Below are 13,431 nucleotides of genomic sequence, written 5' to 3'. Positions count from 1 at the left end.
TAGCCCAGTGCTCTACCACTGACCTAAAGAGGCGCGGCCTAGCGGTACTTTTGCGTACTTCGTCCTTACGGTCGTCTGGATCATCAGACTTCAGCTGACAGCACTTCATATTACCGACTAATATTTGCAGCTATGGCGACTCATTACTGCTTGGCTACACATCTGACATGTAACCGATGTCCTCTCCAAACAACAACACTTGCATTTCAGAACATGTCTTTCACACATGTCTACAAAATCCACCTTCAAATACAGTTTCTTTGCGACTGACAGAGACGTAGGCAACGTTTAAAGTTGCTATTTCCATTACATCACGTTAATCAGAAAAACGGTAATTTACATCTGCAGCGGAACAAAATTCCGTTCCGCCCAGCGTGGGCTCGAACCCATGACCCTGAGATTATGAGTCTCATGCTCTACCGACTGAGCTAGCCAGGCTGCTTCGATGATTACTTGCCGGGTAGCATGTCACACAGTACTCGTTTGGGTTCGGTGGTCCCATAAAGAATCTCTCCATGCTGCCTAATGTTTTCCTAACGTCACACTCGTCACGTACTTCACTTTTATTTCATAATCTTTTCTGAGAGGTAAAGGAATTGCATGACAACCTGCAGAGCTAGTGGCGTCAAAATTAACACTCATACTTTATGTGACTCAAAAGGCGAACGAGTTACTTTCTGACGTTGTTTTAGATGTGCAAGTGCCAGTGAAAACTCGCGGTGACGGCACTCTGCCGATCATTTCGCCAGTTAACACCGGTCTTGTTGTGTGTGTTTCAAGCTCAAGAGCATCTCCAAGCAGAAAATGGTCAACAGCAACATTCAGACAATTTCGTACTGCTCAATTGCTATATTAAAACGGTATGTTTCTTTTTCAGAACTGATGAAACACGAGCGTGACAGCATTCGAACCTGTAATCTTCAGATCCGAAGTCCGACGCTTTATCCATTAGGCCACACGGTCACTGACGACCAAGTGCAACTTGTATATGACTCATCTCGAAACGCTCACACCCCTGATGATTTGTGTTTTCGTTCTACACAGCCGCTGCCCCTTGCTCTTTCCCACTGATAACAGTGCGTCGCCTATTCTTTGCATGCCGAAGCAGATGATATAAGGATGTTGTTTCATCATCTACCACCGACTTCGCCTTTGACTTCAGTTTTAAACCTTCCATCTGTTGTCTTTTAATGGCGAGCAATTTCGCTTTGGTGTGTCTGATGTCTTGTAATCTAATGGTTGACACGTTTGCCTGTTCATAGAGGTCTCGCAACAAACTGTAATAAAATTCCATACTGTTTTTTAACTCCCACGCTCTTTCTCTGCTGTATCTGATACACACTTTTCTCAGTCTCGGCTTTGCAACCTTAATCCACCAGTCTAATACTGTGGGGTGCCTCTCGATCGATCGCAGACATAAGGTCCACGCATCCGATACCGCGTCTGCCAAATCTTGCTCTTTTAAGAGAGAGACATTTAGATGCCACTGGTTCCTAAAAATCTGAATTGGCTGTGGAGCTAAATTAATACACGCCTTCATACTGCAGTGGTCACTAAAATATACAGGTACGAATTCTGAATTTAGTAGACATCTTTCCAAGTTTTGGGAAACATAGATTCTGTCTATTCTACTGCGCGAAGTCTGTGTTATATACGTATATTCAACCTTCGTTGGATATTTTAGTTCCCATGCGTCCTTTAGTTATAGGTCGGTTACTAGGCGTTTAAATTCTAAAGAACCGTTAAAATGTGGTTGTTGATCTTTACGATTTAACACACAGTTAAAATCACCGCCCATTATAAAACTGTTTGGGTTTCGACGTAATAAATATATAAGTTCCTCTTTATAAAATGCTGCCCTGTCCTGTCTATTACTATTTCCTGAGGGCGCGTATAAGTTAATCAATGTGGTACCTAAAACGTTAATACTAATTGCCCTTCCAGATTCCAAGCGCTCCACTTGAGATACGGGAATCCCTTCCCTGAGCAGAACCGCTGTTCCTGTATGTGTGTAACAAGATACGTTAACAATTGCGGTGTATCCTGGTATTACAAATTCCGTCGTTACAACCTCCTGTAGCAAAGCGATATCGGTTCCAGAGTCATACAAAAATTCCTTGAGAGCAGCTAGCTTTAATGAGGTTCGAATTTTATTTATATTGATCGTTGTGATAGAGTATGCTTGCATCTCTAACTTGCTATTGACCACGGACAAAGTTGGTCAAAAAAAAAAACTGTTGTACTTTTGGTATGCTGAAATCCTGTTTAGAACTACAGTCATTTAGAACTTGGTAGCAGTCCTAGTAACACGGTCGCTAAACGTTAGTTTGTCTGCCATTGTCATCCCGCACCTTAGTACTGAGGGGCTGTTCGACACTGAGTGTGTCAGGAGGCTCATCTGGAGCACCTTCTCTGACAATTTCATAGCGTATATTTTTCTGTGATTTTACGTCCGACTTGTCCGCTTTTTGTTTGGCTTGGGTGCGAGAAACAGTAAGATTCGGTTGTGGTTTTAGCGTACGGCGGTGGACGCCCTGAAAACCCTGACCTGATTTTGTTGTGGCAACACTCGACGCGGCCGCTTCAGCAGCAGTGTCTAGAGAGACCTGGTTTGTAAACACTGCCTGCTGTTTACATGCTACCTTCGGTTGTTGTGACGCTTGCGACGGTGTTTGCTTATTTTCCGGTTCAGGAGTAAACACTTTCACTTGTTTACACTCAGGTGCCGGTTGCTGTGCTGTTGCGGTGTCGCGGAGTTGTTGTTCTACCGCTTCCGCGAACTTCCCGTCGGTAAACAGCTGATTATCGCTGTTTACAGCTGGGCAAGTTGTCACTGCTTGGGGGACTTCTACTTTCTCGCTGTCGGCAGCTGCCGTTGCATTTTCTGGCAGTGAGCGAGATGTATCAGAAACTGCAATTAAATCTACTTGCATTCCGTCTTGGGGCACATGCAGATTTTCATCGCCAGCTTTCTGTTTACGTACAGCAGGAGATTGTCGGGAGGTGTCATCATCAGAATGATCATCTGTATGTTCAAGTGGTCGTTTCTTGGTTAGTACGTCTAACTCACGGGCAGAGGAATCACAATTGAAGCGTGTTACCAGGGGTGGAAAATCACTGCCACCAACAGCAATAGATCCAGTACTAGGTACAGGATCCGAACCCTCACCCTGTTTGGCCGTGTTATCGGTTGCCAAAACTTCGCTCAAGGTCATGTTGCGGCGTTGGACTAAATTTGTTTTTAGTACAACGACACGACGGGGACAGTCCTGCCTTAAATGACCCGATTCATTGCATATATGGCACGTAGGGGTTTGACCAGTATAAATCACGTGTGCTTTATGCCCGTCAACAGTTATATGAGATGGGATATTCGTCTTTACTTCCATCTCTACCGAACGAATACCATTGAAGCTCTGAATTTTAAATTGCTTCGACCAACGTTCGTTAACTATATCCTTTACCTCACCATATTGAGACAGGGCAACCTTGATTTTCTCATTATCTATCTCGATAGGTAAATTTAACACCCGCACAGATCTATAAAGAGCATCAGCTCTCCTGATAGCCACTTTACTTGTAGTGCCGTCTCTATGCAAAAATTCGACATGATACCCGAATTTTCCAATAATTTTATCGACCGAAACGGGATCCAAAAACTTTACGAAAACACAGTAGTTGTCAGTATCTAGCTGAGTGGTATGCACCGTATCAGAATTTATGCCAAGTACCTGATAAAGCCAATCATGAATTTCCAGAGCAGTCGGCTGAACACGTGGTGTTTCCTTAGCGAAGGCAAAAACCAGCGTATTCTTCCTCACAGTTGTAGCCATGGTATGCAGTAATCAAGGGGAGATTCCGGTAATTACCGAAAACTCCACAAACGACAAATAATCGTCGGTAGAAAACACAAAAAAAGAACACAGGAGGCAGAAAAAACACGAGTTACACACGAAGAAAATAACAAAACTCAAAAACACCGAAACGCAAAGGTACACACTGGCGAAACACTGACTACACGCAGCAACGGTGACACGTCCGTACGCGTCGGCAGCTAGAGCCAGAATGAATGGTCACTGACGACCAAGTGCAACTCGTATATGACTCATCTCGAAACGCTTACACCACTGATGATTTGTGTTTTCGTTCTACACAGCCGCTGCCCCTTGCTATTTCCCACCCATTCGTTACATTCAACCTCTTACGTGACCGACCAAATATAGACTGGGAAACAAGACCACACACTTTGTGCATACGGAATCGAAGGCAGGGCGTCCCTCGCCGCATTTGCTACGATGGCCATTTGCTACTTCTGCAAAAGCGGCGGCGACGACGTCGACGACGAGAGGCTCTGACATGTGTGAGAAATACATCTATAAAATGTAATTCAGACTGCCTCGTCCCACCTTATGCTGTACCGCTTTGGCAAAGGCTTTATCTGCGCCATTCGCCTTAATCACATCTGAGAGTAATTCTTAATGAAAGGCATGTCGCTAATTGTTCGTCATCACAGATACTGTTTGCTATACGGCCACGACGCGCAACTGATTTCCAAAATTCGACTTCCTCCTTCGAGGATGGAACTCACGACTCATGGTTTAATAGACCAGTGCTCTACCACTGAGCTAAAGAGGCACCGCCTAGTGGTACTTATGGGTACTTCGTCCTTGCGGTCGTCTGGATCATCAGGTTTGAGCTGACAACACTTCATATTACCGACTAATATTTGCAGCTATGGCGACCCATTACTGCTTGGCTACACATCTGACACGTAACCGATGGGCTCTCCAAACAACAACACTTGCATTTCAGAACATGTCTTTCACACATGTCTACAAAATCACCTTCACCTTCAAATACAGTTTCCTTGCGACTGACAGAGACGTAGGCAAAGTTTAAAGTTGCTATTTCCATTATATCACGTTAATCAGAAGAACGGTAATTTACATCTGCAGCCTAACAAAATTCCGTTCCGCCCAGCGTGGGGCTCGATCCCACGACGCTGAGATTAAGAGTGTCATGCTCTACCGACTGAGCTACTCAGAAAAAACGGTTATTTACATCTGCAGCCTAACAAAATTCTGTTCCGCCCAGCGTGGGGCTCGATCCCACGACGCTGAGATTAAGAGTCTCATGCTCTACCGACTGAGCTAGCCGGGCTGCTTCGGTAAATACTTGCCGGGTAGCACGTCACACAGTACTCGTTTGGGTTGGGTGCTCCCATACAGCATCTCTCCATGCTGCCTAATGTTTTCCTAACGTCACACTCGTCACGTACTTCACTTTTATTTCATAATCATTTCTGAGAGGTAAAGGAATTGCATGACAACCTGCAGAGCTAGTGGCGTCAAAATTAACACTCATACTTGATGTGACTCAAAAGGCGAACGAGTTACTTTCCGACGTTGTGTTAGATGTGCAAGTGCCAGTGAAAACTCGCGGTGACGGCACTCTGCCGACCATTTCGCTAGTTAACACCGGTCTTGTTGTGTGTGTTTCAAGCTCAAGAGCATCTCCAAGCAGAAAATGGTCAACAGCAACATTCAGACGGTTTCGTACTGCTGAATTGCTACACTAAAACGGTATGTTTCTTTTTCAGAACTGATAAAACACGAGCGTGACAGCATTCGAACCTGTACTCTTCAGATCCGAAGTCCGATGCCTTATCCATTTTTTTTTTTTTTTACTGGGACTCGAACCCACATTCCCCGGTTTAGGAGACCGATGCCTTATCCATTTTTTTTTTGATTTTTTTTCGTCCCACCTGATGCTGTACGGCCATGGCAAATGCTTTATCTACGCCACTCGCCTTAATCACATATGAGAGTAATTCTTAATAAAACGCCTGTCGCTAATTGTTCGTCATCACAGATACTGGTTGCTATACGGCCACGACGCGCAACTGATTTCCAAAATTCGTCTTCCTCCTGTGAGGATGGAACTCACAACCCTCGGTGTACTAGACCAGTGCTCTACCACTTTTTTTTTTCTTAACCACTTTTTTAAAATTTTTTTAAAAGCTCTTTCAAACTTTTTTTGTCCTTAACCACTTTTTTTTCCTTAACCCCTTTTTTTTTTACTTCTCTTTTCAATAAGTAGATCACAATGAAGGCAGGATCCCGGACGCGCAGCAACAGCAGTGGGGCCTCTTCGCGGCACAGCAAGTGCGACACGACACAGATCCCCTTCTCCATCATGACATGGGAGGACACATACTTTTTGTTTGTCTCCTCTGAGATTATGTATGTCATGGAACAAAGGTTTTACTTAGAACGTTGTGGTTTTTCCCTTAATTTATTTTATGTTTTTTTAGTTGTTTGTTTTTTTTATTTGCCCTGTTTGGTTCTGGAATGTTGTAATTTGTTTGTACCTTTTTCTGTTGTGTTTTTTTTTCGTACATAATACCGTTTAGAAGCTGTAGTCACTTCTCAGAGATTAATAAAATAGTTCACTCAGTCCACTGTTTGCTTGTTACTTCCTTATAGTTTCTATCGTGTTGTTCGTTTTTATCCTATGCCTGTCCTCTCGAAGACTATATTCAACATGTTGCCGTAGTGTTTTTTATGGTCACTGTATTTTTTTGATTCCCAATAAGCGGATTCCATATAGACGATGAAATCAAGTGAATTGTCAGATCCATTCCTTCCAATTACATAATGTCTGTAGTGACCCATGAGCCTCATGACAGCGTTATTTTTGCTTTCTGGAAAAAAATGTCACTTCAGGCTGTAATAGCATTTGTGGTGTATAATGGCGGCCATCACTTCTGGTGAGGAGTGCAATCTTCTGTCTTATCCATGTCCAATTGTGAAATTGTCCTCTGCACGTGAATCTGTGGTGAAGTGTGTCCACGAATCCACACTTAGTGCAGTGATTTGTAGCACACAGTCCTATCTGATAAAGTTTTGCATTGGTTGGTACAGTGTCGCTGACTACCTTGTACCAAGGGGAAGCCACGTTTGTTGAATGGATTTTGAGGCTAAGGTTTTTCCATACAGTACGCCATATGACGTTCGGATATTTGATTTCTATGGTATTTTGTGTATCCGATTTGTGCCATGTATTTAGAATCTCCTTTGTAGTTATACTTGACTTGTACATTATGCGTGCCTCTAAGTAGCCGACCTCAATATAAAATTTCTTGATATGCGTTAGTGTGTTGTTTAGTTTGCCCACATTCACCGGGGGTTGCAGGGAACCTGGCTGGACAATTGTGAATAGTCGGGAGGTGATGTTATTTCTGTCCTTATTAAGCATAAACAGGGTTCTTTTGATGTAAAGTGCAGTTGCCTTTGTAACCAAATTAGTTAGCCCTAACCCGCCCATCAGTCTTGCTTTGGTCACACTGTCCAGTCTAACTGTAAATATGTTGCCTTTCCACAGGTAGCTGTTTGCAAGACGCATTACCTTTTTCACCTGTAACGTCGGTGCTGGGAATATTTGTGCTACAACTAGGCTTTAGAAAACACGTAGGTGTTAATTAATTGAACATTTTGCAATAAATTCGCGGATCGCCAACGAAGTTCCCTTAACGCACCCTGTATTTGGTTCGCCGTGTCCCGCCAATTTACTGCAGCCATCTTCATTGGACAATTGTTCATAGTAATGCCTAGTGTTTTGTGGGAATCAACTAGTGACGCCCATTGGCTGCGTACCCTGTCAAACCCTCTTAGATTTAAGATTTTACTCTTATGGGTGTTCACTTTTGCACCAGAGGCGCGACTATATTGACGTATCGTCTCTTCCAGAATTGTAATTTCTCCTCCGTTTCGAAGGACGACGCCCACGTCATCGGCATATGCTTTTGCTGTAAATGTGACTCCGGAGATTGTGACACCACTTAATTTGTCGCTGAGTTGCCGTAGCAAAGGCTCAAGTGCAAGAACATACAAAAGCATTGATAACGGGCTCCCTTGTGGAACTCCCCTCTCTATATGAATAGTTTTCGTCGGCTGTCCGTTGACGTAAGCCTTGGCAGTTATTCCGGTCATCATCTGATGGATTACTCTAACTGCTCGATCGTCAAAAGATGTTTTAATATGAGGTCCACGTATCGGTGGCTGACATGGTCAAATGCCTTGCAGAAATCGACGAAGTATATTGCACACCTGATGTCAGTGACTGCCACGATAGAAATGAGGTCTCTGTATTCGGAGATGACCGACATGATCGTCCGGCCCGGGAAGCAGGCTTGATGGCCTTTTATTACTGTTCTGAGAAGTGGTGTGAGTCTCTCCTTAAGTGCTCGTGCAATGGTCTTGTAATCACAGTTCATCAACATTAAGGGGCGAAATTGATCAATGTTCTTTTGTCCTTTACTTTTCGGAATCAAGACTAGTTTACCTTCCTTAAGTTCAGTTGGTAATTCTCCTCCTTGTAAGGTTTCGTTTATTATATCCGTGAATGTTGACCCAATAATATGCCAAAACTTGTGATAAAATTCTTTTGGTAATCCATCTGGACCCGCCGATTTGTTGGAAGGTGACGTCTTTACGAGATGTAATATTTCGTCCTCAGCAAAGGCAGCAAGCAGACAGTAATTTTCATCAGTAGTGATCCGTTCCGTTAATAAGTGTAAAGTTTCAGGACGTGCAGTCTCGGCAGTCTGGTCTTTAGAGTAGAGGTGAGCGAAATGCTGATATATGGCGCGCACCATGTCATGTTGGTCGGTAATTACAGTCCCGTCTTCGAGTTTGAGGTGTTCAATAAAACTGCGTCGCCTATGAAGTTGGTGTTTGATCAGGTGAAACATTGAAGTAGTTTCTTCTTGTAGTAGAGACTTCGCCTTTGATTTAAGTTTTAATCCCTCCAACAGCCGGCGTGTGATGCTTAGAAGCTTCGCTTTCATTTTTCGAATTTGCTCTAGGTGAGTAGCAGCTACATTATGTTTGTCATGTAGTTGTCGCAATACCGTATAATAAAATTCGATTGTCTTTTTGGTATCTCTAGTTTTTTGAAAACTGTATGATTTTAAGGATTGCCGAAGTTTAGGTTTGGCAAACTTCACCCACCATTCGATTTTAGATCCGTATTTATGCACTGATTTCAAACATGCCGTCCATGTGGCTCTGATCCAGTCTTCCAGTTCGTCATCTTTGAGATGGGCAATGTTGAGCATCCACTGACTGCGGTAAAATTTAGTAGGTTGTCTTGCTAAATTGATAGTCATAGAAAACCCACAGTGATCCGAGCAGTATGTCGGGATTACTTCCACATCCAACACGTTATGAATTAGATTCTCCGACACATACTGCCTATCGATCCGACTGCATGATGTCGAAGTGAAATGCGTGAACTTGACTAGCGTAGGGAATTTGATTTCCCATGCATCTTTGTACTTCATGTTTTTAATTAAGTCATGCAGCTCCTTGCTGTAATTAAAGTGCGGCACCTGATCTTTCCTGTTAACTACACAATTGAAGTCGCCACCAATTAATACAGACGCAGGATTTTTCCTCAGCAAGTAGATAATGTCATCCTTGAAAAAATTAGCTCTCGCCGCTTTGTTGGTGTTACGGGACGGTGCATAAACGTTGACAACGGTGACATCAAATATTTTACAACTAAGGCCTCTTCCTGTAACCAGTTTGTCCAACAACGTTACCGGTAAACCTTCACGAGTTAAAATTGCGGTTCCTGTGTTTGCGTCCGGTAGGACATTATAAAATATTTGAAAACCGGGTACGGTGAAATCAGTGAATAACACTTCTTGCAACAACACAACATCGGCCTCTGATTCATAGATAAATTGTTTTAACACAACTTTTTTCAAATCTGACGTTATCCTGTTACCGTTAATAGTTAATATTTTATAAGCTTGAATCATCTGAGAAGGTTAATTGTCATGTAGGGATGGCAAAGTAGAGGGGGTACACAAAATTCGAGATTTACACTTCGCCCAATGTGCACAATGTATTTGAGGGGAAGAAAAGTCAGCCTGAAGTCCGCCGCTTTTTCACTAAATGGCTGCACATGTGCCCGTGTCTTTCGTTACATTTGCTATCTCATGAAAAGCAGCAATGGTGAGACTTAATATAGACACTTCCTGTAGAAGTACAACATCGGCTGCAGACTCGTTGATAAACTGTCGCTACAACCCTGTCTTCAAAGCTGTCGTGAACTTGTTAATATTAAGAGAAAGAAATTTATATGCCTGGGTCGTGCCCATCGGAGGAGGGAGAAAGCTCTAGTGCATTAGCGGCCCAGTCCATTGCACTGTCAGACTGCGAAGTGACAGTGCCAGGTTCGCGTCCTGATTCCGCGGCACCTCTAATCGGAGTCTTCCTTCGGGCCGCGGAGACATTTGGTTTGGGTTTAGTTTTCCGTCGTCCACTAGCCGGGAGTTCCATGGCAGAAGGCGGGGTGGGCGGATCATGACTGAAATCGGTAGCCGGAGTGCCGGCTTCCTCCACTGGAGCTAACTCGTGCGAAGACGCGGCGGCGGAAGGCAATGTGTGTTTCTTTGTATCCACACTGTCTGTTGGTAAACAGCCGTCCGGCGTCCCAGGTTGGTTGAGTTCATGAAGGGGCAGGTTGGTGTTGACAACGGGCTCCAGACCAACTTCTTCGTCGTGTGTCTGTAGAGCCGACATCGGACGGTCGTCCTCTTGTTGTGCGTCAAAGTCGTGTTGTGGCGGGCCGGCCGGCGGCGTCACAACAGTCAGCTGTAAACACTGGCCGGCACTGTTGTTTACCGACGCCGCAGTGGAAGCAGCGGCGTCGGAGCCCTCATCTATGCTGTCCACGGCAACGTTTTCCTGGGAGGGAGGGTTTGCGTCCGTGACCGAGATCGGGTCGTTGACCGACAACTCTTCATCAGTTCCACTATCGTCACAGGTACGGCGTCGATTGTTACCGACTGATAACGTTGTGCCGACAGCAAGTGGAAGCTTCTCGCTCTTCTGCGCTAATGGCGGGAAGGACTCGTTGCTAAGATCAGGATCAACGGCCTCTGATGTACCGGGTGGCAAAGGTGTCCCCTCCAAATTCTGAGGTTGGGTCATAATATCAGCTAGTGTCAACCTCTGGCGTTTTTGTAAGGTGTTTTTAAGGACGAAAATACGCCGAGGACAATCACTGCGTAGATGCCCGCTCTCGTTACAAATATAACAAGTTTCTACTTGCCCACTATAAACGACATGTGCTTTATAGCCACAGACCACGATATTCGAGGGAATATTAACTTTAATGCTCATATCAACAGAACGAACCCCACAGTAGCATTGAAATTTGTGTTGGCTAGACCATTTTTCAATTCTGATTTGCCGAATATCACCGTATTTAGCAAGAACATCTTTCAATAGGTAATGTTCAACTTCAGGTGGCAAATTGAATACTCGAACCTGTTTACATTCTACATCGGCATTGGTGATTAACACGGTACTCACCGATTGGTCGCGATGATGGAATTCCGCCTTTCCTCCAGTTTTCTGCAATATCTTCACCAGTTGTAACGGAGTGAGGAACTTGACAAAGAAACAGTAATCCGCCATATCATAGTACGCTGTGTAAACCTGGTCAGAAGTTATCGCAATTACATCGACAATCCAATCATGAATTCCCAGATAGCTTCGTTGCACACGACGCGTTGCCTTGTCAAACTCAAAACATAATGTATTCTTACGGGGAACCGATTTAGCCATAACTGTAACGATAAGCGTCCGAAACCGCTAGTAAGAGAAAAAGAAGAATAAGAGTAATAAAAACGCAAAATAACACGAGAAAAAAACACAATCACAGTCACAAGAAACGATGTAAACACGGCTTGCGGCGCTACGACGGCACGGAAGTAAAGGCACGTCCGAACGCTGTCGCGTCTCAAGCGGATCTGAGATCCATTAGGCCACACGGTCACCGACGACCAAGTGCAACTTGTATATGACTCATCTCGAAACGCTCACACCCCTGATGATTTGTGTTTTCGTTCTACACAGCCGCTGGCCCTTGCTCTTTCCCACCCATTCGTTACATTCAACCTCTTACGTGACCGACCAAATATAGACTGAGAAACAAGACCACACACTTTGTGCATTCGGAATCGAAGGCAGGGCGTCCCTCGCCGCATTTGCTACGAATGGCCATTTGCTACTTCTGCAGAAGCGGCGACGACGACGACACCGCGAGAGGCTCTGAGATATGTGAGAAATACATCTATAAAATGTAATTCAGACTGCCTCGTCTAACCTTATGCTGTACCGCTTTGGCAAAGGCTTTATCTGCACCATTCGCCTTAATCACATCTGAGAGTAATTCTTAATAAAAGGCATGTCGCTAATTGTTCGTCATCACGGATACTGTTTGCTATACGGCCACGACGCGCAACTGATTTCCAAAATTCGACTTCCTCCTTTGAGGATGGAACTCACGACTCTTGGTTTACTAGATCAGTGCTCTACCACTGAGCTAAAGAGGCACGGCCTAGTGGTATTTTTGCGTACTTCGTCCTTACGGTCGTCTGGATCATCAGACTTCAGCTGACAACACTTCATATTACCGACTAATATTTGCAGCTATGGCGACCCATTACTGCTTGGCTACACATCTGACACGTAACCGATGTGCTCTCCAAACAACAACACTTGCATTTCAGAACATGTCTTTCACACATGTCTACAAAATCACCTTCACCTTCAAATACAGTTTCCTTGCGACTGACAGAGACGTAGGCAAAGTTGAAAGTTGCTATTTCCATTACATCACGTTAATCAGAAAAACGGTAATTTACATCTGCAGCGGAACAAAATTCCGTTCCACCCAGCGTGGGGTTCGAACCCACAAGCCTGAGATTAAGAGTCCCATGCTCTACCGACTGAGCTAGCCAGGCTGCTTCGGTGAATACTTGCCGGGTAGCACGTTACACAGTACTCGTTTGGGTTGGGTGGTCCCATACAGAATCTCTCCATGCTGCCTAATGTTTTCCTAAAGTCACACTCGTCGCGTACTTCACTTTTATTTCATAATCATTTCTGAGAGGTAAAGGAATTGCATGACAACCTGCAGAGCTAGTGGCGTCAAAATTAACACTCATACTTGATGTGACTCAAAAGGCGGACGAGTTACTTTCCGACGTTGTTTTAGATGTGCAAGTGCCAGTGAAAACTCTCGGTGACGGCACTCTGCCGACCATTTCGCTAGTTAACACCGGTCTTGTTGTGTGTGTTTCAAGCTCAAGAGCATCTCCAAGCAGACAATGGTCAACGGCAACATTCAGACGGTTTCGTACTGCTCAATTGCTACATTAAAACGGTATGTTTCTTTTTCAGAACTGATAAAACTCGAGCGTGACAGCATTCGAATCTGTAATCTTCGGATCCGAAGTCCGACGCCTTATCCATAAGGCCACACGGTCACTGATGACCATGTGTAACTAGTATATGACTCATCTCGAAACGCTCACACCCCCTACATGACTACTCTGCAATTCACATTTAA

General features: G+C 44.3%; 3 non-coding genes across 3 annotated transcripts; all 3 read right to left on the bottom strand.

The window, feature by feature from the left end:
* Positions 1–366: 366 nt before the first annotated feature.
* Trnam-cau (transfer RNA methionine (anticodon CAU)) lies at positions 367–438 on the bottom strand. The gene has a single exon. It is a non-coding gene; the product is annotated as a tRNA-Met (tRNA).
* Positions 439–5,087: 4,649 nt separating this feature from the next.
* On the bottom strand, positions 5,088–5,160 carry Trnak-cuu (transfer RNA lysine (anticodon CUU)). Its single transcript has one exon. It is a non-coding gene; the product is annotated as a tRNA-Lys (tRNA).
* A 7,590-nt stretch (positions 5,161–12,750) lies between these two features.
* Positions 12,751–12,823, bottom strand: Trnak-cuu (transfer RNA lysine (anticodon CUU)). The gene has a single exon. It is a non-coding gene; the product is annotated as a tRNA-Lys (tRNA).
* Positions 12,824–13,431: the final 608 nt, after the last annotated feature.

Source organism: Schistocerca gregaria, unplaced genomic scaffold, assembly GCF_023897955.1.
Source record: "Schistocerca gregaria isolate iqSchGreg1 unplaced genomic scaffold, iqSchGreg1.2 ptg001814l, whole genome shotgun sequence".
Classification (NCBI taxonomy): Eukaryota; Metazoa; Arthropoda; class Insecta; order Orthoptera; family Acrididae; genus Schistocerca; species Schistocerca gregaria.
The sequence above is the reverse complement of the archived record's forward strand: the minus strand, read 5'-3'. Positions and strand labels throughout refer to the sequence as shown.